Source organism: Heterodontus francisci, unplaced genomic scaffold (genome assembly GCF_036365525.1).
Source record: "Heterodontus francisci isolate sHetFra1 unplaced genomic scaffold, sHetFra1.hap1 HAP1_SCAFFOLD_925, whole genome shotgun sequence".
Taxonomy (NCBI): Eukaryota; Metazoa; Chordata; class Chondrichthyes; order Heterodontiformes; family Heterodontidae; genus Heterodontus; species Heterodontus francisci.
Genome location: NW_027140192.1, coordinates 242,923 through 268,940, shown reverse-complemented (window position 1 = coordinate 268,940; position 26,018 = coordinate 242,923). Strand labels below are relative to the sequence as shown.

Genomic DNA, 26,018 nt, shown 5'->3' with positions numbered 1-26,018 from the left:
AGTCTCTTGAAAACCACTGGAGAAGCTAGCACCTTCACCCTGACCAGATCATTACCCAGGAACAGGACCACCCTGTCTACAGGTAAATTAGGGACAATCCCCAGGGTTACCAGTCCTGAAACAAAGCTGCACTCTAGGTATATTCGATATGGAGTCCTGGGCATTTACCTTCCCCAATACTGATGACTAATACTTGAGCGTTCGATGCCCTCTCTGGGGGAGAGTTCATGCATTTTCCCAGCAGGAGGGAATGGGTGGCCCCTTTATCCCAAGTATGGCTTTGGGCTTACTTGCTGCATTCGAGGGGTATTTGGTCACTTTTCCTTAGGATACAAAATCCTGCTATCTCGCAGGGATTTTCTTAAATTTTCCAGCACTCTCTGTGTTGGGCATACTGGGTCTTACTGCCACAGTTAAAGTCACAGCCTGGTCTTCTGTGTTTCCCATCAGGGCCCCATTTCCTGAACTGGTCTGGTGTATCCTGATTAATCCGACAGATTTTCACTGTAACGTCCAGCAGTCAGCTCGGAGGTGATTGTTACAGTGGAAACACACAGGCTTTTGGGCGTCACTCCTGTTCTCAGCATTGTCTGCTCTGGCCTAAGGAGGACCCGTTGTGTTTCCACCTCTCCCTTCTTGCTCATGGCTGTTTTACTTTATTCGTTCATGAGATGTGGGCGACGCTGGCTAGGCCAGCATTTATTACCCATCTGTAATTGCCCTGGAGAAGTAGTTGGTGATCTGTCTTCTTGAACCGCTGCAGTCCATGTCGGGTAGGTACACCCACAGTGCTGTTAGGAAGGGAGTTCCAGGATTTTGATCCAGCGACAGTGAAGGAACAGCGATATAGTTCTAAGTCAGGATGGTGTGTGACTTGGAGGGGAACTTGCAGATGGTACTGTTCCTATGAATTTGCTGCCCTGTCCTTCTAGGTGGTGGAGATCGCGGGTTGGAAGGTGCTGTCTAAGGAGCCTTGGTGCGTTGCTGCAGTGAATCTTGTAGATGGTACATACTGCTGCCTCTGTGCATTGATGGTGGAGGGAGTAAATGTTTGTAGATGGGGTGTGACAATCTGGAGCGTTGCTTTGTCCTGGATGGTGTCGAGCTTCTTGAATGTTGTTGGAGCTGCACACATCCAGGCAAGTGGAGAGTATTCCATCACACTCCTGACTTGTGCCTTGTAGATGGTGGACAGGCTTTGGAGAGTCAGGAGGTGAGTCACTCGCTGCAGCACTCCAAGCCTCTGACCTGTTCTTGTCACCACTGTATTTATATGGTTACTCCACAAGCAAATGGACCGCTGGGTGTAGCACTACCTAGAACTGTACTCCAGGGAGAATGTTGTCACTGAGACTGCCTTCAATGCAGCCCAGTCTCTGCCAGTCATGGTTGAGCTGGACGTACAGCCAACAAAATCGGAATCAGTGATGCCATTGATTCTCTAGCCAGCGGAAAAGGACGGGAAGGACGGAATTACCCCTGAAATCATCAAGACTGCCAAGCCTGCTATACTTTCAGCACTCTACGAACTGCTTTGCCTGTGCTGCAATGAGATAGCAGTACCACAGGACAGGCGCGATGCCAATATCATCACCCTCTAAAAGAACAAATGTGACCACGGTGACAGCAGCAACTACCGTGGAATCTCCTTGCTGAGCATAGTGGGGAACGTCTTCGCTCGTGTCGCCTTAAACAGGCTCCAGATGCTGGCTGAGCGTGTCTATCCTGAGGCAAAGTGTGGCTTTCCAGCAAAGAGATCCAACATTAACATGCTATTCTCCCTTCGCCAGCTACAGCAGGAATGCCGTGAACAACAGATGCCCCTCTACGGTGTTTTCATTGATCTCACCAAAGCCTTTGACCTCGTCAGCAGACGTGGTCTCTTCAGACTATTAGAAAAGATTGGATGCCCACCAAAGCTACTAAGTATCATCACCTCATTCCATGACAATATGAAAGGTAAAATTCAGCATAGCGGGGCCTCATTAGAACCCTTTACTTTCCTGAATGGCGTGAAACAAGGCTGTGTTCTCGCACCTACACTGTTTGGGATTTTCTTCTCCCTGCTGCTCTCACATGCGTTCAAGTCTTCAGAAGAAGGAATTTTCCTCCACACAAGATCAGGGGGCAGGTTGTTAAACCTTGCCCGTCTTAGAGCGAAGTCCAAAGTCCGAAAAGTCCTCATCAGGGAACTCCTCTTTCCTGAAGACGCTGCATTAACATCTTATACTGAAGAGTGTCTGCAGAGACTCATCGACAGGTTTGCAGCTGTCTGCAATGAATTTGGCCCAATCATCAGCCTCAAGAAAACGAATATAATGGGACAGGACATCAGAAATGCTCCATCCATCAATATCGGCGACCATACTCTGGAAGTGGTTCAAGAGTTCACCTAACTAGGCTCAACTATCACCAGTAACCTGTCTCTCGATGCAGAATTAAACAAGCGCATGGGAAAGGCATCCACTGCTATGTCCAGACTGGCCAAGAGAGTGTGGGAAAATGGCGCACTGACACGGAACACAAAAGTCCAAGTGTATCAGGCCTGTGTCGTCAGTACCTTGCTCTATGGCAGCGAGACCTGGACAATGTATGTCTGTCAAGAGCGACGTCTCAATTCATTCCATCTTCACTGCCTCCGGAGAATCCTTGGCATCAGGTGGCAGGACCGTATCTCCACCACAGAAGTCCTCGAGGCGGCCAACATCCCCAGCATATACTAAGCCAGCGGCGCCTGAGATGGCTTGGCCCTGTGACCCACATGGAAGATGGCAGGATTCCCAAGGACACATTGTGCAGCAAACTCGTCACTGGTACCAGACCCACCGGCCGTTCATGTCTCCACTTTAAAGACGTCTGCAAACGCGACATGACGTCCTGTGACATTGATCACAGGTCGTGGGAGTCAGTTGCCAGCGATCGCCAGAGCTGGTGGGCAGCCATAAAGGCGCGGCTAAAGTGTGGTGAGTCGAAGAGACTTAGCAGTTGGCAGGAAAAAAGACAGAAGTGCAAGGAGAGGGCCAACTATGTAACAGCACCGACAACCAATTTTATCTGCTGCACCTGTGGAAGAGTTTGTCACTCTAGAATTGGCCTTTATAGCCATTCCAGGCGTTGTTTCACAAACCACTGGCCACCTCCAGGCACTTATCCATTGTCTCAGAGACAAGGAGGCCAAAGAAGGAGTTCAGTTGCTGGTCCGTGGTAACCCCAGGATGTTGATAGTGGGGGATTCAGTGATGGTAATGCAAATGTATGTCAAGGGGAGATGGTTAGATTCTCTCTTGTTGGAGATGATCATTGCCCAGCACTTGTGTGGCGCGAATGTTACTTGCCACTTAGCAGCTCAAGCCTGGATATTGTCCTAGTGTTGCTTGTTTTCTACACGGACTGCTTCAGTATTTGAGGAGTCACCAATGGTGCTGAACATTGTGCAATAATCAGCGAACATCCCCACTTCTGACCTTATGATTGAAGGAAGGTCATTGATGAAGCAGCTGAAGACGGTTGGGCCAAGGACACTACCCTGAGGAACTCCTGCAGTGATGTCCTGGAGCTCAGATGATTGACCTCCAACTCTAATCCTGTTATATTTTTCAGGTTCACGTGCAAAATGGTTGGCACATGGTTTAGGATTTCGGCTTTCCTAGCTTTTGGATGGATAGTAATCCCTTACTGCTCAGTTCTGTACAGAAATGTAGTTAGGCCACACTTACAATATTGCGTGCAATTCTGGTCGCCACACTACCAGAAGGACGTGGAGGCTTTGGAGAGGGTACAGATGAGGTTTACCAGGATGTTGCCTGGTCTGGAGGGCATTAGCTATGAAGAGAGGTTGGATAAACTCGGATTGTTTTCACTGGAACGACGGAGGTGGAGGGGCGACATGATAGATGTTTTCAAAGTTATGAGTGGCATGGACAGAGTGGATAGTCAGAAGCTTTTTCCCAGGGTGGAAGAGTCAGTTACTAGGGGACATAGGTTTAAGGTGAGTGGGGCAAAGTTTAGAGGGGATGTGCGAGGCAAGTTCTTTACACAGAGGGTGGTGAGTGTCTGGAACTTGCTGCCGGGGGAGGTGGTGGAAGCAGGTACGATAGCGACGTTTAAGAGGCATCTTGACAAATACATGAATGGGATGGGAATAGAGGGATATGGTCCCTGGAAGTGCAGAAGGTTTTAGTTTAGGCAGGCATCAAGATCGGCGCAGGGTTGGAGGGCCGAATCGCCTGTTCCTGTGCTATACTGTATTTTGTACAATCCTCAACTCTTCAACGAATAGGGCATTTAACCTGCCCCAAGTTACTTCACTCTGGGTTAGGAAGGTACTGCCTCAAATGTGGACATTTTAATACTCCAGCAGTGAAAAACCCATTAAAACTTTATTGAAGTTTTTGAAGTTTTGCTAGGGAACCATTTGGTTCCCCATTCCCAATTTCCCAACTGTCTTTGGTTTTTGATCCCAGATGCGAGCCCCAAATTTATGTTACACTTCAGGTGAGGAGGGGTCGAAAGGCTCCCGTCTTGTCGCTCTCCTTGTTCGATGCCACAGGCTTTATTCCTTTTTAAATAGTGCATGTGTTTACCAATTCAGTGAGTGTTTAATACTTCAAGTGCTAGGATCATAAAAGAATCAATCAGGCAGGTTTTCTTTAGTTTAAACAAGAAAGAGGTTATTTTATTGTACTGAAAATCAAATACCGATTGAAGTAAAATAGTAAACTCTGCTTCAACTTTCATACACACACACACACACACACACACACACACACACACACACACACACACACACACACACACACACACACACACACATCACACGGACACACAAATAGGTTACAGAGTGATGGAGAATAGTTTGGGTTGGATTAGAGTCCAGAAGAAATAAAACTAATGTACAGTTTGTGGGGTCTTGTAATTCATTTTTCCTCTGACTGAATTCATGGTTCCAAAGTCTCTGCCTGGTAGAAGTGGACATGCAGCTGGTCCGCCTGGTTCAGGGGTTTCTTGGAGACAGTAATGCTCAGTGGCTTTCTTCCTCGGTCTCTGTAGCAATGGTGGACTTGGATGTTCTGCAGTCACAGACAGATTACAACATTTACAATGTTACCTGGGGAGAGAAAGAGAGCGTAAGACAGCCCAACCAGGGTCTTGCATGGGTTAGCTTGCAAAGCTTGTCTGCTGTGTGTAACAAAAAGTTACAAGTTTACATAGACTGGGGTAGGGGGGAGGGAGGCTGTCACATGGTCTATCAGTACCTTTCTTCCTTTAATGAGTTTCAAAGTCTAAGAATCCCAAGTCTCTCTCAAATTATATTGTAAATGTTTCTCCTGCAGGTACGTCTCCGCGAGTAAATGCTGCAAGATGGCTTTGAATGTCTTGCTAATGAGGGTGATCCCAGATAATCTACTCAATTGTTCAAAACATTGTCGTGGGTGGGAGCTTTGAAGACATACATCTCCACTTCGATGTCCTGGAATGTGAGGTATTTCAATGCAAATTGTGGTGGCCATCTTGACTACCAGCTTTTTAAATGTTAAATGCAGGATTCCAGCTTTCCAATTTCAAAGTTTAATGTTGGTTTCCAACCAGTGAATTAAAAATTCTCATTCAGCATAGCATGTTTTCTTGGCAGGAGGTATTAGAAAGGCGTGCTGCACTTCAAGATGTTAATACAAAAAGAATCCTGGTTGCTGTGGGAAATAAGAGTGGAAATTGTGAAGGAACGAACCATAGTTTTCCTTACACACAGGGATGGTGCCAAAGGACTGGAGAATTGTAAATGTTACACCATTGTCCTAAAAAGAGTGTAAGGACAAGCCCAGCAAATAGAGGACAGCCAGTTAAACCACGGTGCTGGGAAAGCTTTTAAAACAATAATCCAAAACAAAATTAACTGACTGGGACAAATGTGGATGAATTTAGCCTCACCAAAGCCTTGTTTCAATGCAGCAAGACACCCTTTCTCCTGTATTTCAATCCTCTCGCTATGAAGGCCAACATACCCGGGGACTGCTGGGTAGGGGAAAACTATTTATTTGGGCAGTTTTAAAATCTTTGTCTTTTGCGAGGAGCAGCCTTGATAGAACGGGGTGCGGAGCGGACTTTCAGCTGAGCGGTCAATTTCAGTAAGTTACAAGTTAATCCCTTTTTTGTTTCGGAGGACCGGGGACTGCTGGGTAGGGGAAAACTATTTATTTGGGCAGTTTTAAAATCTTTGTCTTTTGCGAGGAGCAGCCTTGATAGAACGGGGTGCGGAGCGGACTTTCAGCTGAGCGGTCAATTTCAGTAAGTTACAAGTTAATCCCTTTTTTGTTTCGGAGGACCGGGGACTGCTGGGTAGGGGAAAACTATTTATTTGGGCAGTTTTAAAATCTTTGTCTTTTGCGAGGAGCAGCCTTGATAGAACGGGGTGCGGAGCGGACTTTCAGCTGAGCGGTCAATTTCAGTAAGTTACAAGTTAATCCCTTTTTTGTTTCGGAGGACCGGGGACTGCTGGGTAGGGGAAAACTATTTATTTGGGCAGTGGCAGTACCCGAGACACTACACGTGTAGTGTCTCCCACCCACCCTCCTCCTCTAACCAAAAAAAAAAGGACTCTAGGGTGTTGATAAGGTAAGCTTTTTATTTAAAACTTCAGTCCGTCGGATTGCTAAGCGAACAAGTTTTGACTTTTTTTTTTTCGTTTGGTTTTTCAGTAGATTTATTGGGAATCTAGAATAGTGGGAATGGAGGTAAAGGCAGTTGTATGTTCCTCCTGCAGAATGTGGGAGGTAGGGGTCGCCAAGAGTGTCCCTGCTGACTGCATCTGTGGGAAGTGCACCCAACTCCAGCTCCTCGCAGACCGTGTTAGGGAACTGGAGCTGGAGCTGGATGAACTTCGGATCATTCGGGAGGCGGAGGGGATTATTGACAGGAGTTATAGGGAGGCAGTCACACCTCAGGTAAAAGAAGTAGGTAGATGGGTTACCGTCAGGGGAAGGAAAGGGAACCAGCAGGCAGTGCAGGGATCCCCTGTGGCCGTTTCCCTCAACAACAGGTATACCGTTTTGGATACTGTTGGGGGGGACGACTTACCAGGGGTAAGCAATGGGGTGCAGGTCTCTGGCACAGAGTCTGTCCCTGTTGCTCAGAAGGGAAAAGGGAAGAGGAGCAGAGCATTAGTCATTGGGGACTCCATAGTTAGGGGAACAGATAGGAGGTTCTGTGGGAACGAGAGAGACTCACGGTTGGTGTGTTGCCTCCCAGGTGCCAGGGTACGTGATGTCTCCGATCGTGTTTTTGGGATCCTTAATGGGGAGGGGGAGCACCCCCAAGTCGTGGTCCACATAGGCACCAACGACATAGGTAGGAAGAGAGATGGGGATTTAAGGCAGAAATTCAGGGAGCTAGGGTGGAAGCTTAGAGCGAGAACAACCAGAGTTGTTATCTCTGGGTTGTTGCCTGTGCCACGTGCTAGCGAAGAGAGGAATAGGGAGAGAGAGGAGTTGAACACGTGGCTGCAGGGATGGTGTAGGAGGGAGGGTTTTGGTTTCCTGGATAATTGGGGCTCTTTCTGGGGTAGGTGGGACCTCTACAAACAGGATGGTCTTCACCTGAACCAGAGGGGTACCAATATCCTGGGGGGGAGATTTGTTAGTGCTCTTCGGGGGGGTTTAAACTAAATCAGCAGGGGAATGGGAACCTAAATTGCAGTGCCAGTGTACAGGCTGTTGAGAGTAGTGAGGTAGGGGATAAGGTTACAGGGACGCAAGAGGGCACTGGCAAGCAAGAACTTGGTTTAAAGTGTGTCTACTTCAACGCCAGGAGCATCCGGAATAAGGTGGGTGAGCTTGCAGCATGGGTTGGTAGCTGGGATCCTGATGTTGTGGCCATTTCGGAGACATGGGTAGAGCAGGGGCAGGAATGGATGTTGCAGGTTCCGGGATTTAGATGTTTCAGAAAGAACAGAGAAGAAGGTAAAAGAGGGGGGGGGGGGTGTGGCATTGTTAATCAAGGAGAGTATTACAGCGGCATAAAGGACGTTTGAGGACTCGTCTACTGAGGTAGTATGGGCCGAGGTTAGAAACAGGAGAGGAGAGGTCACCCTGTTGGGAGTTTTCTATAGACCTCCGAATAGTTCCAGAGATGTAGAGGAAAGGATAGCGAAGATGATTCTCGACAGGAGCGAGAGTAACAGGGTAGTGGTTATGGGGGACTTTAACTTTCCAAATATTGACTGGAAATACTATAGTTCGAGTACTTTAGATGGGTCTGTTTTTGTCCAGTGTGTGCAGGAGGGTTTTCTGACACAGTATGTGGACAGGCCAACCAGGGGCGATGCCACATTGGATTTGGTACTGGGTAATGAACCCGGCCAGGTGTTCGATTTAGATGTAGGTGAGCACTTTGGCGATAGTGATCACAATTCGGTTAGGTTTACCTTAGCGATGGGCAGGGACAGGTATATACCGCAGGGCAAGAATTATAGCTGGGGGAAAGGAAATTATGACGCGATTAGGCAAGATTTAGGATGTGTAGGATGGGGAAGGAAACTGCAGGGGATGGGCACAAACGAAATGTGGAGCTTATTCAAGGAGCAGCTAATGCGTGTCCTTGATAAGTATGTACCTGTCAGGCAGGGAGGAAGTTGTCGAGCAAGGGAGCCGTGGTTTACTCAAGAAGTTGAAGCGCTTGTCAAGAGGAAGAGGGCGGCTTATGTTAGGATGAGACGTGAAGGCTCAGTTAGGGCGCTTGAGAGTTACAAGCTAGCCAGGAAGGATCTAAAGGGAGGGCTAAGAAGAGCAAGGAGAGGCCACGAGAAGTCATTGGCGGATAGGATCAAAGAAAACCCTAAGGCTTTCTATAGGTATATCAGGAATAAACGAATGATAAGAGTTAGAACAGGGCCAATCAAGGATAGTAGTGGGAAGTTGTGTGCGGAATCAGAGGAGATAGGGGAAGCGTTAAATGAATATTTTTCGTCAGTATTTACAGTAGAGAAAGAAAATGTTGCCGAGGAGATTACTGAGATACAGCCTACTAGGCTAGATGGGATTGAGATTCACAAGGAGGAGGTGTTAGCAATTTTGGAAAGAGTGAAAATAGATAAGTCCCCTGGGCCAGATGGGATTTATCCTAGGATTCTCTGGGAAGCCAGGGAGGAGATTGCAGAGCCGTTGTTGATCTTCAAGTCGTCATTGTCGACAGGAGTAGTGCCGGAGGACTGGAGGATAGCAAATGTTGTCCCCTTGTTCAAGAAGGAGAGTAGAGACAGCCCTGGTAATTATAGACCTGTGAGCCTTACTTCGGTTGTGGGTAAAATGTTGGAAAAGGTTATAAGAGACAGGATTTATAATCATCTTGAAAAGAATAAGTTCATTTGCGATAGTCAGCACGGTTTTGTGAAAGGTAGGTCGTGCCTCACAAACCTTATTGAGTTTTTCGAGAAGGTGACCAAACAGGTGGATGAGGGTAAAGCCGTGGATGTGGTGTATATGGATTTCAGTAAGGCGTTTGATAAGGATCCCCACGGTAGGCTATTGCAGAAAATACGCAAGTATGGGGTTGAAGGTGATTTAGAGCTTTGGATCAGAAATTGGCTAGCTGAAAGAAGACAGAGGGTGGTGGTTGATGGCAAATGTTCATCCTGGAGTTTAGTTACTAGTGGTGTACCGCAAGGTTCTGTTTTGGGGCCACTGCTGTTTGTCATTTTTATAAACGACCTGGATGAGGGTGCAGAAGGGTGGGTTAGTAAATTTGCGGATGACACGAAGGTCGGTGGATTTGTGGATAGTGTCGAAGGGTGTTGTAGGGTACAGAGGGACATAGATAGGCTGCAGAGCTGGGCTGAGAGATGGCAAATGGAGTTTAATGCGGAGAAGTGTGAGGTGATTCACTTTGGAAGGAGTAACAGCAATGCAGAGTACTGGGCTAATGGGAAGATTCTTGGTAGTGTAGATGAGCAGAGAGATCTTGGTATCCAGGTACATAAATCCCTGAAAGTTGCTACCCAGGTTAATAGGGCTGTTAAGAAGGCATATGGTGTGTTAGCCTTTAATAGTAAGGGGATCGAGTTTCAGAGCCACGGGGTCATGATGCAGATGTACAAAACTCTGGTGAGGCCGCACCTGGAGTATTGCGTGCAGTTCTGGTCACCGCATTATAGGAAGGATGTCGAGGCTTTGGAGAGGGTGCAGAGGAGATTTACTAGGATGTTGCCTGGTATGGAAGGAAGATCTTACGAGGAAAGGCTGAGGGACTTGGGGTTGTTTTCGTTAGAGAGAAGGAGGAGGAGAGGTGACTTAATAGAGACATACAAGATAATCAGAGGGTTAGATAGGGTGGATAGTGAGAGTCTTTTCCTCGGATGAGGATGGCAAACACGAGGGGACATAGCTTTAAGTTGAGGGGTGAAAGATATAGGACAGATGTCAGAGGTAGTTTCTTTACGCAGAGAGTAGTAGGGGCGTGGAACGCCCTGCCTGCAACAGTAGTAGACTCGCCAACTTTAAGGGCATTTAAGTGGTCATTGGATAGACATATGGATGTAAATGGAATAGTGTAGGTCAGATGATCGGCGCAACATCGAGGGCCGAAGGGCCTGTACTGCGCTGTAATATTCTAATTCTAATTCTAATTCGAATACCATTTTCCTCCTTAACTGCCTGCTGAACCTGCATGTTTACTTTCAGCAACTGGTGCACAAGGACACCCAGGTCTCACTGCACCTCCCCCTCTCCAAAGTTATCGTCGTTCAGACAATCTGCCTTTCTGTTTTTGACACCAAAGTGGATAACTTCACATTTATCCACATGATACTGCATCTACCATGTATTTCCCACTCACTCAACCTGTCCACATCACACTGGAGCTTCTCTGCATCCTCCTCACAGCTCACCCTCCCACCCAGCTTTGTGTCATCTGCAAACTTGGATATATTACATTTGCTCTTACTGTTTGTTTCCTGTCTGCCAACTAGTTCTCTATCCATGTCAGTACCATACCCCCAATCCCATGGGATTTAACCTTTGCACGCTAATCTCCTGTGTGGGACCTTATTGAAAGCCTTATTAAAATCCAAATACAACACATCCACTCGTTCCCTCTTATCTATTCTATTAGTTACATCCTCAAAAATTCCAGTAGATTTGCCAAGCATGATTTCCCTTTCCTAAATCCATGCTGACTGTGTCCGATCCTGTCACTGTTTCCCAAGTGCTCTGTTATTACATATTTTATAATGGACTCTAGCATTTTCCCCACTACTGATGTCAGGATAACCCCTCTATAATTCACTGTTGTCTCTTTACCTCTTTTTTTAAAATAGTGAGGTTACATTGTCTACCCTCCAATCCATTGTAACTGTTCCAGGATAGAATTTTGAAGACTGACCAGCAATGCATCTACTATTTCTGGAGTCACTTGCTTAAGTGATCAGACCCACCGGCCGTCCATGTCTCCGTTATAAAGACGTCTGCAAACGCGACATGAAATCGTGTGACATTGATCACAAGTCGTGGGAGTCAGTTGCCAGCATTCGCCAGAGCTGGCGGGCAGCCATAAAGACAGGGCTAAATTGTGGCGAGTCGAAGAGACTTAGTAGTTGGCAGGAAAAAAGACAGAGGCGCAAGGGGAGAGCCAACTGTGCAACAGCCCCAACAAACAAATTTCTCTGCAGCACCTGTGGAAGAGCCTGTCACTCCAGAATTGGCCTTTATAGCCACTCCAGGCGCTGCTTCACAAACCACTGACCACCTCCAGGCGCGTATCCATTGTCTCTCGAGATAAGGAGGCCCAAAAGAAAAAGAAAGAACTTGCTTAAGTACTTTGGAATGTAGATTATCAGGCCCTGGGGATTTATCAGCCTTCAATCCCATCAATTTACCCAACACCATTTCCCTATTAATACTGATTTGTGTCCTCATTTGAGAAGAAAGAACCAAAGTATGTATTTAATTGTTCTGCCATTTCTTTGTTCCCTATTACTTCCAAACAGCATTTGATGAAGTGTCACTTAACAGGCTTGTCGATAAAGATAAAGCCCATGGAATAAAAGGGACAAAGTTGTCTGCATGACAGGAAGCAGAGAGAGGGGGTGAAAGGTTGTTGTTAGAACTGGAGGAAGTTTCCCCCAGGGGTCGTTACTAGGTCTGTAACTTTTCATGATCTATTTTAGCCACTTGGACTTGAGTGTAGATTAGAGATACAGCACTGAAACAGGCCCTTCGGCCCACCGAGTCTGTGCCGACCATCAACCACCCATTTATACTAATCCTACACTAATCCCATATTCCGACCACATCCCCACCTGTCCCTATATTTCCCTACCACCTACCTATACTAGGGGCAATTGCTAATGGCCAATATACCTATCAACCTGCAAGTCTTTGGCATGTGGGAGGAAACCAGAGCACACGGAGGAAACCCACGCAGACACAGGGAGAACTTGCAAACTCCACACAGGCAATACCTAGAATTGAACCCGGGTTGCTGGAGCTGTGAGGCTGCGGTGCCAACCACTGCGCCACTGTGCCGCCCTGTAAATAGCACAATTGTAAATTTTACACTTGCCACAAAACCTGGAAGTGTATTGCACAATGAGGATGATATTGACAGACATCAAGTGGATATAGACAGACTGATGGAATGGACGTACACATGGTAGATAAACATTAACAGAAACGCAAAATGATACATTTTTCATAGGATGGACAGGAGAGGCAATGGAAAATAAAGGGTGTAATTTTAATGGGGGTGCAGCAGAAGTTTGGATGCATGTGAATAATTCTATGGCAGGGCATGCAGATAAGATTGTTAAAAATGACATGCTGTGTGACTGTTACAAAGACAAACTATCCCTCCTTGTCTTTCACAGACGTACTGGAGCCTGTTACAATGTTGGTGTCTTCCTCCCACACCTCTCCACAGTCGTCCAGCCAGAAGGAACTACTATTACCTTCTTATTATTTCATGGTAAGTGGGCGCCGCTGCCTGGGCCAGCATTCATTGCCCATCGCTAATTGCTCTTGAGAAGGTGGTGGTGAGCTGCCTTCTTGATCCAACTGGTGCAGGTACACCCACAGTGCTGTTAGGAAGGGATTTCCAGGATTTTGACCCAGTGAGAGTGAAGGAACAGCGATATAGTTCCAAGTCCGGATGATGTGTGACTTGGAGGGGAACTTGCAGTGGTGATGTTCCCATGCATCACTGCCCTTGTCCTTCTTTGTGGTAGAGGTCGCGGGTTTGGAAGGTACTGTTTAAGGAGCCTTGGTGCGTTGCTGCAGTGCATCTTGTAGATGGTACACACTGCTGCCCCTGTGTGCTGGTGCTGGAGGGAGTCAATGACACGCCAACTACAATCAATCAATCAAGCAGGGCTGCTTTGTCCTGGATGGTGTTGAGTTCCTGGAATGCTGTTGGAGCTTCACCCATCCAGGCAAGTGGGGAGTATTCCATCGCACTCCTGATTTGTGCCTTATAGATGGTGGAAAGGCTTTGGGGAGTCAGGAAATGAGTTACTCGCCTCAGGATTCCTAGCCTCTGACCTGTTGTAGCTGCAATTCAGCTTCTGTTCAATAATAACCCCTAGAATGTTGATAGTAGAGGATTCAGTGATGATAACGCCATTGACTGTCAAGGGGAGATGGTTAGATTCTCTCTTATTGGAAATGTTCGTGTCCTGGCACTTTTGCAGCATGAATGCGACTTGCCACATATCAGTTTTGGGTGCATCTTGGTTTGCAAGTACGTAGTTCCTTGGAAGTGGCAACACAGGTAGACAGCGTGGTGAAGAAGCCATTTGGCTTGCCTTCATCGGTCGAGGCATTGAGTACAAGAGTTGGGACGTTATGTTACAGTTATACATAACGTTGGTTGGGCCGCATTTGGAGTACTGTGTGCAGTTCTGGTCGCTGCACTACAGTAAAGATGTGATGAAGCTAGAGAGGGTTCAGAAATGATTCACAAGGATGTTGCCTTGTTTGGAGGGCTTGAGTTATAGATAGAGATTGGATAGGCTGGGTCTGTTTTCCCTGGAGCGAAGGAGGCTGAGAGGGGACATGTTAGAGGTATATAAAATTCTGAGAGGCATAGATAAAGTAGTTGGCCAGAGTCTGCTTCCATGGTGGGGGCGACTAAATCTAGACGGCATAGAATTAAGGTGAGAGGGACGAGGTTTAAAGGGGATCAAAGGGGTAAATTTTTCACACAAAGAATAGTGGGTATCTGGAATGAGCTGCCTGAGGAGGTGGTGGAGGCAGGAACAGTAGCGACAGTTAAGAGGCATCTGGACAGGTACTTGAATGAGCAAGGCATAGTAAGATATGGAATTAATGCAGGCAGGTGGAATTAGTATAGATAGGCATCATGGGGTGACTAAATCTGAGGGGGGAGCTGATAGAAGTATACAAAATTATGAAGTGCGTAGATAGGAAGAAACTTTTTTTTCCCCCTTGGCGCAAGTGTCAATAGCCAGGGGGTAGAGATTTACAGGAAGGGGCAGGAGATTTAGAGGGGAATTGAGGAAAACAAATTCACCCAGAGGGTGGTTGGAATCTGGACCACACTGCCTGAAGGGATGGTAGAGGCAGGAACCCTCATAACATTTAAAAAGTATTTGGAGAAGCACTTGAAATACCATAGCATACAAGGCTATGGGCCAAGTGCCAGAAAATGTGATTAGAATGGATAGGTGCTTGATGGCCAGCATGGATATGATGGGCCGAAGGGTCTGTCTATAGTCTGTATAACTCTATGGCTGTACAAAATGAGTGGAGCTGAAGGAGAAGTTGATCAATGTGTGAACAATTTCAGCCTGGCGGAGGAGGGTGGTAGTGGATGGGGACTGGATGGGCCTCTGTTCAAGGAAGAAGCAGAGAACCCTAAGACCGTCCTGGTGGGGGATGGAAGGTGCAGATACATTGGACGTCCATCATGAAGAGGAACTGGAAATTGTCAAAATGACGTAGTGCGTCCGAAGAGTCGCAGATGTAGGTGGAAAGAGACTGGACGAGGGGAGAAAAAAATCGACTCAAGATAGGAAGTAATAAGTTCAAGTGGGGCAGGAACAGGCTGAAACAATGAGTCTGCTGGGATAGTCCTGTTTGTGGATTTTAGGAAGGAGGTAGAAGTGGGTTGCCCGTGGTTGTGGGACTGTGAGGTTGGAAGCTGTAGCGGGAAGATCTCCAGAGGAGATGAGGTCAGTTACAGTCCTGTGGACAGCAGCTTGATGTTCGCTGGTGGGTTCATGGTCGAGAGGGAAGTAGGAAGAAGTGTCTGAGAGTTGATGCTGAGCCTCTGCAAGGTAGCAGTCGGTACGCTGGACAACAACAGCACCATCCTTGTCTGCAGGTTTGATCACAATGTCGGGATTAGACTTGAGAGAACGGAGTGCAGCAAGTTCAGAGGGGGACAGACTAGAGTGAGTGAGGGGAGCAGAGAAATTGTGATGGCTGATGTTTCACCGACATTTCTCAATGAAACGATCTAAAGTGGGTAAGAGGCCAAAGGGAGGGGTCCAGGTGGAGGCAAAATACTTGAGCTGGGTGAGTGGGTCCACTAGTCGGGGTGGGTGTAGGACTCCTGGTCAAGGAAGTGAGGCAGGAGGTAATGACGATGGAAAAGAGATCAACGGCATGCCGAGCGTGAATTTAATTGAGGTGGGAGTGTAAGGGGATATAACTGAGTCCTTTGCTAGGTACAGATCATTAGGTGACAGAGGGGGGGAAGGTGCACCTGTTTAAGAATAAGGGGTCACCCATTTAAGACAGAGATGAGGAGACATTGTTTCATCTCAAAGGGTCGAGAGTCTTTGGAATTCTCTTCCTCAAAAGGCAGTGGAAGCAGAGAATTTGAAATTTTTAAATGCAGAACTGGATAGATTTTTGATCAGCAAGGGAGTGAAAGGTTACCGGGGGTAGATGGAAATGTGAAATAATCAGTTCAGCCAGGAACTTATTGAATGGTGGAGCAGGCTCGAAGGGCCGAGTGGCCTACTCCTGCTCCTACTTCGTGTGTTCATATATAAATATATGTTGTTGTTGTTATTGATGGCTTTGGAACAGCTCTGTATACTCACCCCAGCCTGAAAAACAATCTATTTTCTGTGCCTTAGCCAATTGGATGTTCACACAACCACTGCCACTTTGATCATTGGGTTCAGTTTTCCGAAGAAGTCGATTAAATCGCTCTTGATCAAACACCTTCTGAAAGTTTATATACATAACACCAGCTGTACAACCCTCATCAATCCCCTATATTACTCCATCAAATAAATCCTTCAAGCTTGTTAGATACAATTATGTCTTTAACATGTTCATGGTAGTTGACATTTATAAACCCTTGTTTTTCAAAACAGCAGGTATCTGTATCCTGGTTGATGGCTGAAATTTCCCCACCAGGGACGTTAAACTGACTGGTCAGTAAATACAGGGCTTAGTCCATATCTCCTTTTTTTAAACAATGTCTAACATTTACAACCATCCAGTCTCCTGTCATCACTCCAATATCCAAGAAGTATTGGAAGCTCCTGGCCAGTGCCTCTGTTATTTGCACCTTTCCTTCCCTCAACAACTCTCATACATCCCATGCAGACCATGTAAATGTTCTGCTTTATTGTGGTACAAAAAGGGTTGGATTGAAAGGGGTTAACTGAACCTGTTTGTTCAGTGACTGTAATTAATGTAATCCATGGACTCTAATTGCGTCACTGGAGGGTTTCCTTCTTCTATTAATACAGGACTCCTTTTAATGTGTTCTTCCATCATGTCTGCAGGAGCATCACCCCCGCACTAACAGGGATCAGTGGCTCCAGTGAGATGGAGAGGATAGATCAGAATCTGAGAACAATAGATTGGAATGTTACAAAAATGGACAGGAGTTTATCCCATTGGTTTGATTATCTTACTGCGGATGATTATTGGATAACATTGGCGCATCGGATCCACTGGGCACTGATGCTGATTCAACACATTTATTATCCCATCCTCGCTATTGTTGGTGTCCCTGGTAAGTCTCTCTATCCAGCTATTAATTCTAGAAACCATGATTAACTGTTTTACTGTTCTTAACAACGACCACCTTCAAAATATCGTCCTCCATGTGAGCCCATTTGCTGCATAAACTCTGGTCTGTGTCTTTGTCAAATCTACTATTCCAATGCTGTCCTGGTTACTCTCCCTGTTACAAACCACCATAAACCACAGTCTGTACAAAACTCTGCTGTCTATATCCTAATTCATACTAAATCTCATTCACGCAACATCCCTGAACTCAGTGACCTACATTGTTTTTTGTAGGATAGTATACAAAAAGAAATAAATGGGGTGTGGATGAAAGGTACCACAATAATTATGGGTGAGTTTAATCTACATGTAGATTGGGCAAATCAGATTGGCAAAGGTAGCCTAAACAATTATCACATTGAGTGTATTCAGGACAGTTCCTTAGAGCAGCACGTTCTGCAGTCAACCAGAGAGGATAATGTTCAATGAGACAGGATTAATGAAGAACCTCCTAAAAAAGGAGTCTTTAGACGACAATTATCATAACATGATAGCATTTCAATGTTCAGATTGAAGGGAAAACTGTGGGTCTAAGACTAGTTTTTAAAAAAAAACCTAAATAAAGGTAATTATAAGGATATGAAGGCATAGGTGGCAAAAGTGAACTTGGAAACTAGGTTAAAAGGTAGTACAGTAGAGATGCAGTGGCAGATTTTTAAGGAGATACTTACTAACTCTCAGCAAAGATGTATCTCAATGAGAAAGAAAGGCTCTTGCAGAAGGTTGCATCATACGCCGCAAAATAATGAAGTTAAGGATAATATTGAATTGAAAGAAACACGACAAATCTGCAAAGATTGTTGGTGGGTGAGAAGATTGGACAGATTTTAAGAACCAGCAATCAATGATAAAAAAGAGGGAAAGGTAGAGTGTGGGAGAAAGCCAACTAGTAATCTAAAAATAGAGGATAAGAGTTTATACAAGTATTTAAATAGGAAAATAGAAACTAAAATTAGTGTTAGTCCTCTAGAAAGTGAGTTTGCAGAATTAATAATGAGAAACAAGGACATGGTGGAGGTGTTGAACAGCTATTTTCTGTCTGTTTTCATTGTAGAAGACATAGCAAACCTTCCAAATATACCTAAATCAAGAGGCAAAAGGAAGTGAGGAACTTAAAACAATCACTATGACCAGAGAAAAGAGGATACTGGGAAAACTATCACACCTAAAGGCTGATAGGACCCACCATCCGTGGATAACGAAAACAGCTAAAGATAGTATCAAACTTAAAGATAAAGCATTTAGCGGTGCAAAGATGGGTGGCAGGGCAGAAGATTAGACAGAATATAAAAATCAGCAAAGAACAACTAAAGATTGATAAGGAAGGAAACATTAGAGTACGAGGGAAAGCTGGCTAGAAATATAAAGACAGATAGGAAGAGTCTCTATAGATATTTAAAGAAGAAAAGAGTTAACAAAGTGAGCATTAGTCGGACAGAAAGTGAGTCAGCGAAATTAATAATGGAAAACAAGGAGATAGCAGATGAATTGAGCAGATATTTTGCATTAATCGTCACTATTGAGGATGCAAGTAACATCCCAGTATTAGCTGTAATTCAGGAAATGGAAGGGAGGGAGGGAGAAACCCAAGAAAATTACAATCACCAGGGAAGTGATACTGAACAAATTGTTGGAGCTGTGGAATGACAGTCCCCTGATCCTGAAGAGTGACTAGTGAGATAGTCGATGCGCTGGTTTTGATTTTTCAAAAATCCCTAGATTCAGAGAAGGTTTAATTCGATTGGTAAATAACGAACTCCTTTATTCAAAAAGGGAGAGAGACAGAAAGCAGGAAACTACAGGCCAGTTAGCTTAACATCTCTCTTAGGAACAATGTTAGAAGCTATTATTAGATATGTAATAGAGCATTTAGAAAAAGTCAAGGTAATCAGGCAGAATCAACATGGTTTTCTGAAAGGGGAAATCATGTTTAACCAATTTATTGGAGTTCTTTGAAGAAGTAACATGTGCTGTGGATAATGGGGAACTGGTGGATGTACTGTACTTAGATTTCCAGAAGGAATTTGATAGAGTGCCACATCAAAGGTTATTGTGAAAAAGAAAATATCATGGTGTAGGGAGTAGTATATTGTCATAGATAGAAGATTGGCTAGCTAACAGGAAATAGAGAGTAGGCATAAATGGGTCATTTTCTGGTTGGTAAGATGTAATGAATGGTGTGCCACAGGGATCAATGCTGGTGACACAACGTTTTATAATTTATATAAATGACTTGGATGAAGGGACTGAAGGTATGGTTGCTAAATTTGCTGATGAAACAAAGAGAGGTCGGAAGGTAAGTTGTGAAGAGGATATAAGGAGGCTACAAAGGGATATAGATAGGTTATGTGAGTGGGCAAAGATCTGGAAAACGGAGTATCATGTGGGAATCGTGAAATTTCCCATTTTGGCAGGAAGAATAAAAAAGAAGTGTATTATATAAATGGTGAGATTGCAGAACTCTGAGATGCACAGGGATCTGGGTGTCCTAGTGCATAAATCAAAAAAGGTTAGTATGCAGGTACAGCACGTAATTAGGAAAGCTAATAGAATGTTACCATTTATTGCAAGGGGAATTGAATACAAAAGTAAGGAGGTCTTGCTACAGTTATACAGGTAATTGGTGAGACCACATCTGGAGGACCGACTATTGTATTGATCTCCTTAGTTAGGGAAGGATGTAAATGCGTTGGAAGCAGTTCAGGGAAGGTTTGCGAGACTAATACCTGGCATGGGCGAGTTGTCATATGAAGAAAGGGTGGGCAGGCCAGGGTTGTACCTGCTGGAGTTTAGAAGAGTAAGAGGTGACTTGATTGACACATAAAAGATCCTGAGGGGTCTTGACAGGGTGGATGTGGAAATGATGTTTGTTCTTGTTGGAGAATCTAGAACTCGGGGTCACTGTTTAAAAATAAGGGTTGCCCATTTAAGACAGAGATGAGGAGATTTTTTTTCTGAGGGTCATGAATCTTTGGAACACTTTTCCTCAAAAGGCGGTGGAAGCAGAGTCTTTGAATATTTTTAAATCAGAGGTAGATAGATTGTTGATAAGCAAGGAGATGGAAGGTTAGTGGGAGAAGCTGGGATTGTGCAGCCGAGGTTACAATCAGATCAACCATGATCTTATTTAATGGCGTAGCAGGCTCGAAGGCCCGTGTGACCTACTCCAGCTCCTACCTTGCATATTTGTCTGTCCAGTCCAGTCCCCAGGACCAGAAGGCCTGCGTCCAAGGGTCCTAAGGTAAGTATGGTAGATAAATGTGCTGACGACATCAAGATGGGACGGAAAGTACGTGGTCAAGATGAGGTAAAGTGTTTGCAAAGGGATACAAATAGGTTAAGTGAGGTCGCAAAACTTTGGCGGATGGAGTACAATGTGGTAAGATGTGAACTTGTTCACTTTGGCCGGAAGAATAGAAAAGCAGTATACTATTTAAATGTAGAGAGATTGAAGAACTCGGTGGTACAGAGGGATCTGGGTGTCTGGGTACATGAATCTGAAAGAGTTAGTATACAGGGACAGCAAGTGATTCGGAAGGCAAACGGAATGTTAACGTTTATTGCAAAGGGAATCGAGTATCAAAGTGGGGAAGTTTTACTGCAGCTGTGCAGGGCCTTGGTGAGACCACATCTGGAATATTGTGTACAGTTTTGGTCTCCTTATTTGATCAAAATGAAATTATTGCATAAGAAGCAGGTCAGCAAAAGTTAACTTGACTCATTCCCTGAATGAAGGGCTTATATTATGAAGACATTTTTTAACGGTTTGGAGTTTAGAAGAATGAGATGTGTCTTATTGAAGCTTATCAGATCCTGAGGGGACTTGATAGAGTGGATACCGGGAGGATGTTTCCATTGTGGGGGAGACTGGAACAAGGGGATAAAGTTTAAAAATAACAGATCAGTCATGTCCTTATTCGAATGGTGGAGCAGGCTCAACGGGTCTAATGGACTCCTCCTGCTCCTCAGTTCTATCTTCATATGTCCAAAAACACCTCAATTTTAATATTCTCACTCTTGTGATCAAATCCCTCCATGTCCTCACCCCTCTGATTATCCCAATCCCCTGTCCATTTCCAATATTCCTGAAACTTGTTCATCTTAAAGTCTTTTTATAATTCCCTTTTTAAACAGAGTTTCTTTCCCTCTGTCTCTCTCCCTGACCACACATTTCATCTCTCCAGCTCTACTGGTGCTGTGGAAGTTTGGATCCATAGAATAGTGTGGGCTGCAGTGCCGGTCACATCCAGTACATTGCACAGGACACCCATGCTGGCCGGGGTGATAGCGTGGGTGTAACGTGTGTGTGTCTGTAGTATGAGGAGGGTATGAATATGGTGTTCATCAGCCATTCCCACAACTGTGACGTACGTCTTTGAAACTTGACCTGGACATGTCCACTGACCACCTGTGTTAGTCACTCTCAGCTGAACATGCATTCAGCAGCACGAGGAACTCCCTCTAATTTTATTTCAAAGGACCAGGCATCCAACTTACAGGTGAGGGGCTTTTGACTTACTTCTGCTCGTATAAAGTTGGTGGAGGTGCTGTGGATGATTTTCTGGAGGTTGTGTTGTGAGCTGCTGCAGGCATTCAGGGAGGACAGAGGATTTGGTGACCCAACACTGGACCAGGTATGGGGACTGTAGTTACTGTGTCTCTGGGTCTACTGTAGCTACTGTGTCTCTGCAACAAATGGAGCAGAGGCTGCAGAGAGGGGAAGCTCTGTAAAGAGGGAGGAGGAGGGGTCTCTTCCCTACCCAGCCCGGGTTTTCCAAGCACTAAAGAGCAGTGGTCCTAATACCGAGCCCTGGGGAACACCACTGCATACTCCCATCGAGTCTGAACAACAACCTTTCACCACTTCTCTCTGTTTACTGTGCATTAGACAATGTTATATCCAAACTGTCACTGTCCCTTTAATCCATAGGGTTCAATTTTCCTAACATGTCTATTGAATGTGACTTGATGAAACACCTTTTGAAAGTCCATATCTATAACTTCAATGACAGGCAGATTGGTGAGGACGAGGTCAAATACATTTTTCACTCTGGTTGGTTACCTCACCGCCTGCTCCAGACTCAGTCTGGCAGCCACGTCCTTTCGGACTCTGCCAGCTCAGTCAGTACTGATGCTACCGAGTCACTCTTGGTGATGGATATTAAATTCCCTTACCCAGGGTACATTCAGTGTCCCTGCTACCCTTAGTACTTCCTCCAAATGGTGTTCAACATGGAGGAGTACTGACACATCAGCTGAGGGAGGGCGGTAGTTGGAAATCAGCAGGAGGTTTCCTTCCCCATGTTTGACCTGATGCCATGAGACTTCATGGGGTCCTGAATCAAGGGTCTGTCCTGTCTCTGGGGGGTAGACATACCTTGGAATGGGAATGCTTGTGTCTGGGACATTATAAGATATAATTCGGTGAGGATGAATTTGTTTTCTGCAACTTGACTAGTCTATGCGACAGTTCTGCCAATTTTTGCACAAGCCTCCAGTTGTTACCAAGGAAGACTTTGCAGGGTCGACAGGGCTGAGTTTGCCTTTGTCGTTTTTGGTGCCCATGTCGATGCCAGGTGGTCCATCCAGTTTCATTGCTTTATTTGGCTTTTCTACAACCGAGCAGCTTACTCCTCCATTTCATAAACAACCACATTGCTGTGGGTCTTGAGTCACATGTAGGCCAGACCAGATTAGGATGGCAGATTTTCTTCCATAAGGGACATGAGTGAACCAGATGAATTTTTACAACAATTGACAATGGTTTCATGGTCACCATTAGAATAGATATTTTAATTTCAGAATTTTACTAATTGAATTCAAATTTCACCATCTGCCGTGGTGGGACTTGAACCCATGTCCCCAGAGCATTAGCCTGGGCGTCTGGGCCACTAGTCCAGTGGCATTGCTACTCCACCCTCACCTCCCTGTGGTTCAGTTTCGGGGGTGGGGCAGAGCTTTAACACTGGTATAATTCCCTCAAAGCCCCTCTTCACAGCTTCTAACCCTTCACTAATTCTGGTATTTCCTGACGGTAACTCGTTTTGGTCCAGGATTTGTTATAATTTTCTCTACATCTAATGTACAGTGTCAATGCCTCCTGTTCCCAGAGTAACTGATTGTACAGGATGCAACTATTCTCCTGACAAACTTCAATTTCCTTCTGTAACCTATCTATCTGTTCCTTCAATTGGTTGTGTTTGTTTTATTTAACTGTGATGTGCACAGATGATCCCCATTGTCCAACTTATCCCAGCACTTTATTTTATTTCAGCATTTCTGGATGTTCTCATAAATTCTCCTGAGGATGAAATCGTAAACCACACTGGACTTCTCCAAAATTCTTAGGAAGTCAGTTATTCCAGGTGCGACTGTTTTTCTCTGTCATGAAACTGATCAACTATTCCCTGTGATATACCAACAACATTATGCATCTGACTTTATTTCTTCCAAGTTCTCTCAAGGTTCCATCCTCGCTGTTCGCAATGATCACACACATTTCACCGAGTATAAACTCTCTCCCTCTCTCTCTGTCTCAAAGTTTCCTACCCGGTCCCAGTGATGATCACTCATGCCCAACTGAGATTATAATTTCTCACAAACCCAAGTAAACCAGGCCTCTGAACCCAATCTCTGTGATCCCTCTCCTAGACCTCTGTAAGATCAGATCAAGTGTCACAGATTATCCAAAAGTAGGTCGAGGAGACATAAGCAGTTTATTGCGGATTGACAGTTCAAATACAAAACAAAATCAGAACAGATAGTGTAGGCATCTGACCTGTGACAGGTGAGAATGGTTTGTTATCCTCGATTGGATAGATGGAATGGCATGATCTCTGCTGTCTGACCTGTGACAGGTGAGAATGTTTTTTTTATCCTGGATTGGATGGGTGGAATCTTATATTATCATATTATTGTATTCTATTCAGGGGATGTGAGTATCACTGAGAAGGCCAGCATTCGGTCCCCATCCCAAATTGCCCTTGAGTTGCCCTTTGCTTTTTTACAGGTGTACCGAAAACTGACTGGACCTGACCAGCATGCATTGTGCAGGCCAAAAGGGTGTATCTGAGATAAAGTAACCTGTTAACAGCTACAAGCTGCTTTACAGATTAACAGAGTTACTCGTGGAAGAAAACACTTTTAGTCTGAGGGATGTTTGAACAATAAACAGAACGGTCATACATATCACATCAAAACTAATTAAGAGACCTACTTCAAAGTTCTATTTCACTTTGATGCCAATTTAGAACTTCACAGAGGTTTTGCATGCACAAAACACTGCAAACATGTGTTTTATTTTTTTATTTTATTGTTATGTAGAGATACAGCACTGAAACAGGCCCTTCGGCCCAACGCGTCTGTGCCAACCAACAACCAACCATTTATAATAACCCTACAGTAATCCCATATTCCCTATCACCTCCCTACACTAGGGGCAATTTACAATGCCCAATTTACCTATCACCTGCAAGTCTTTGGATGTGGGAGGAAACCAGAGCACCCAGCGAAAGTCCACGCAGACACAGGGAGAACTTGTAAACTCCGCACAGGCAGTACCCAGAATCTAACCCGAGCCCCAGGAGCTGTGAGGCTGCGGTGCTAACCACTGCGCCACCCCATGTTGGACATGTTGTCTGGAAACACAAAGAAAAGAGATTGGCGTGACTGAATATGTTTTAAAATGTTAATTCAGCTGGTCTAAGTTTTACAAACTGTCTTTGATTGATGATGCCAGTGTCTGTCTTCTTAGAAATGAGAATAAACTAGAAATCCTCTAGGAAACAGTTTGTAAGACATCAGGAATGCAAGGGATTTGGATTCTTTCATTGTCCTGTAGTTTAAAATATGTATGTAACCAGGAAGGAAAGCTGCTATTGGTTTTACTGATATCAGTCCCGGGGCATCTGTAACATCCACAAGTGGTAATGAAATTACTGAAGGAAATGTAAACACGTGCTCACCATCAAGGCAGTCTCTTGTATCACAGTTTGAACAAAGAATTAGACATCTCATTGGACAACTGTAGCTTACGGTGGATTTTAATAGGGCAGTGTGATCTTATCAATTTAACATCCAGCCCACCTTGGTATGAAAGGTGTAAAGATTATTGTAAATGGTGATTCAGTGATAAGGTCGAGGAGCTTGGTCAGTTACTGAACGAATAGCACAAATCCTTGTAACATGTTTGTGACTAATGAGTGTATTGCTAACAGTTGCATTGCGAATGGATATTTTGTATAATTGTTAACTAGTAGTATTCCTACTCAATCTCGGAGAGTCATTGGTGCTCAATTTGAGCTTTGAGTGCTGTACCGTTACTTCCTGTCATTATCATGTTCGAACCACAGAGTAACCAATCAAAAAAATCACAATTTATAAACAACAATTGTTTAGATATGTGGATATGAGGCTTCACATTTTCATTCCCAGGAATATCGACACAAAGACCTGTGTCCAGAGTTATGTCCTTGACTAGTTAACGACCCCTATGAAAAACTCTGGAATACAATTCCTGCCTCTTTGTTGTCCATTCATAATTATCCTTAACAACTGAGTGACTTGCTAGGCTATTGCAGAGGACAGTTAGCAGTGAATCACATTGAGTTACATGTAGACCAGATTAGGTAAGGATGGCAGATCTCCTTCCCTAAAAGACATTAGTGAATCAGATAGATTGTTATAAAAATCAATTATAGTTTCATGCAACATTACTGAGTTCAGCTTTCAATTCCAGATTTTATTTTATTTATTAATTGAATGTATTAATTAAATTCCACCAGCTGTCACTGCCTCTCCACCTCACGTTCCTCCCAGAAGACACTACTGAAAACCTTCCTCTATGACCAATCTGTTCGTCATCTGACCTCATAATCTCCTGTTGTTTCACGTGTCATACTTTCCTTTATAACGCTCCTGCAAAGCACCTTGTGATGTTCTATTACATTAAAGGCATTATGTAAATATAGGTTGTTGTTG

At 44.8% G+C, this 26,018-nt stretch overlaps 1 long non-coding RNA gene across 1 annotated transcript; it reads left to right on the top strand.

Annotated features, from left to right (window-relative positions):
* LOC137359071 (uncharacterized) lies at positions 1-25,914 on the top strand. Its single transcript, XR_010971433.1, has 5 exons — positions 1-82; positions 5,334-5,482; positions 12,854-12,951; positions 16,751-16,983; positions 25,823-25,914. It is a non-coding gene; the product is annotated as an uncharacterized lncRNA (long non-coding RNA).
* The last annotated feature ends 104 nt before the right edge of the window (positions 25,915-26,018 follow it).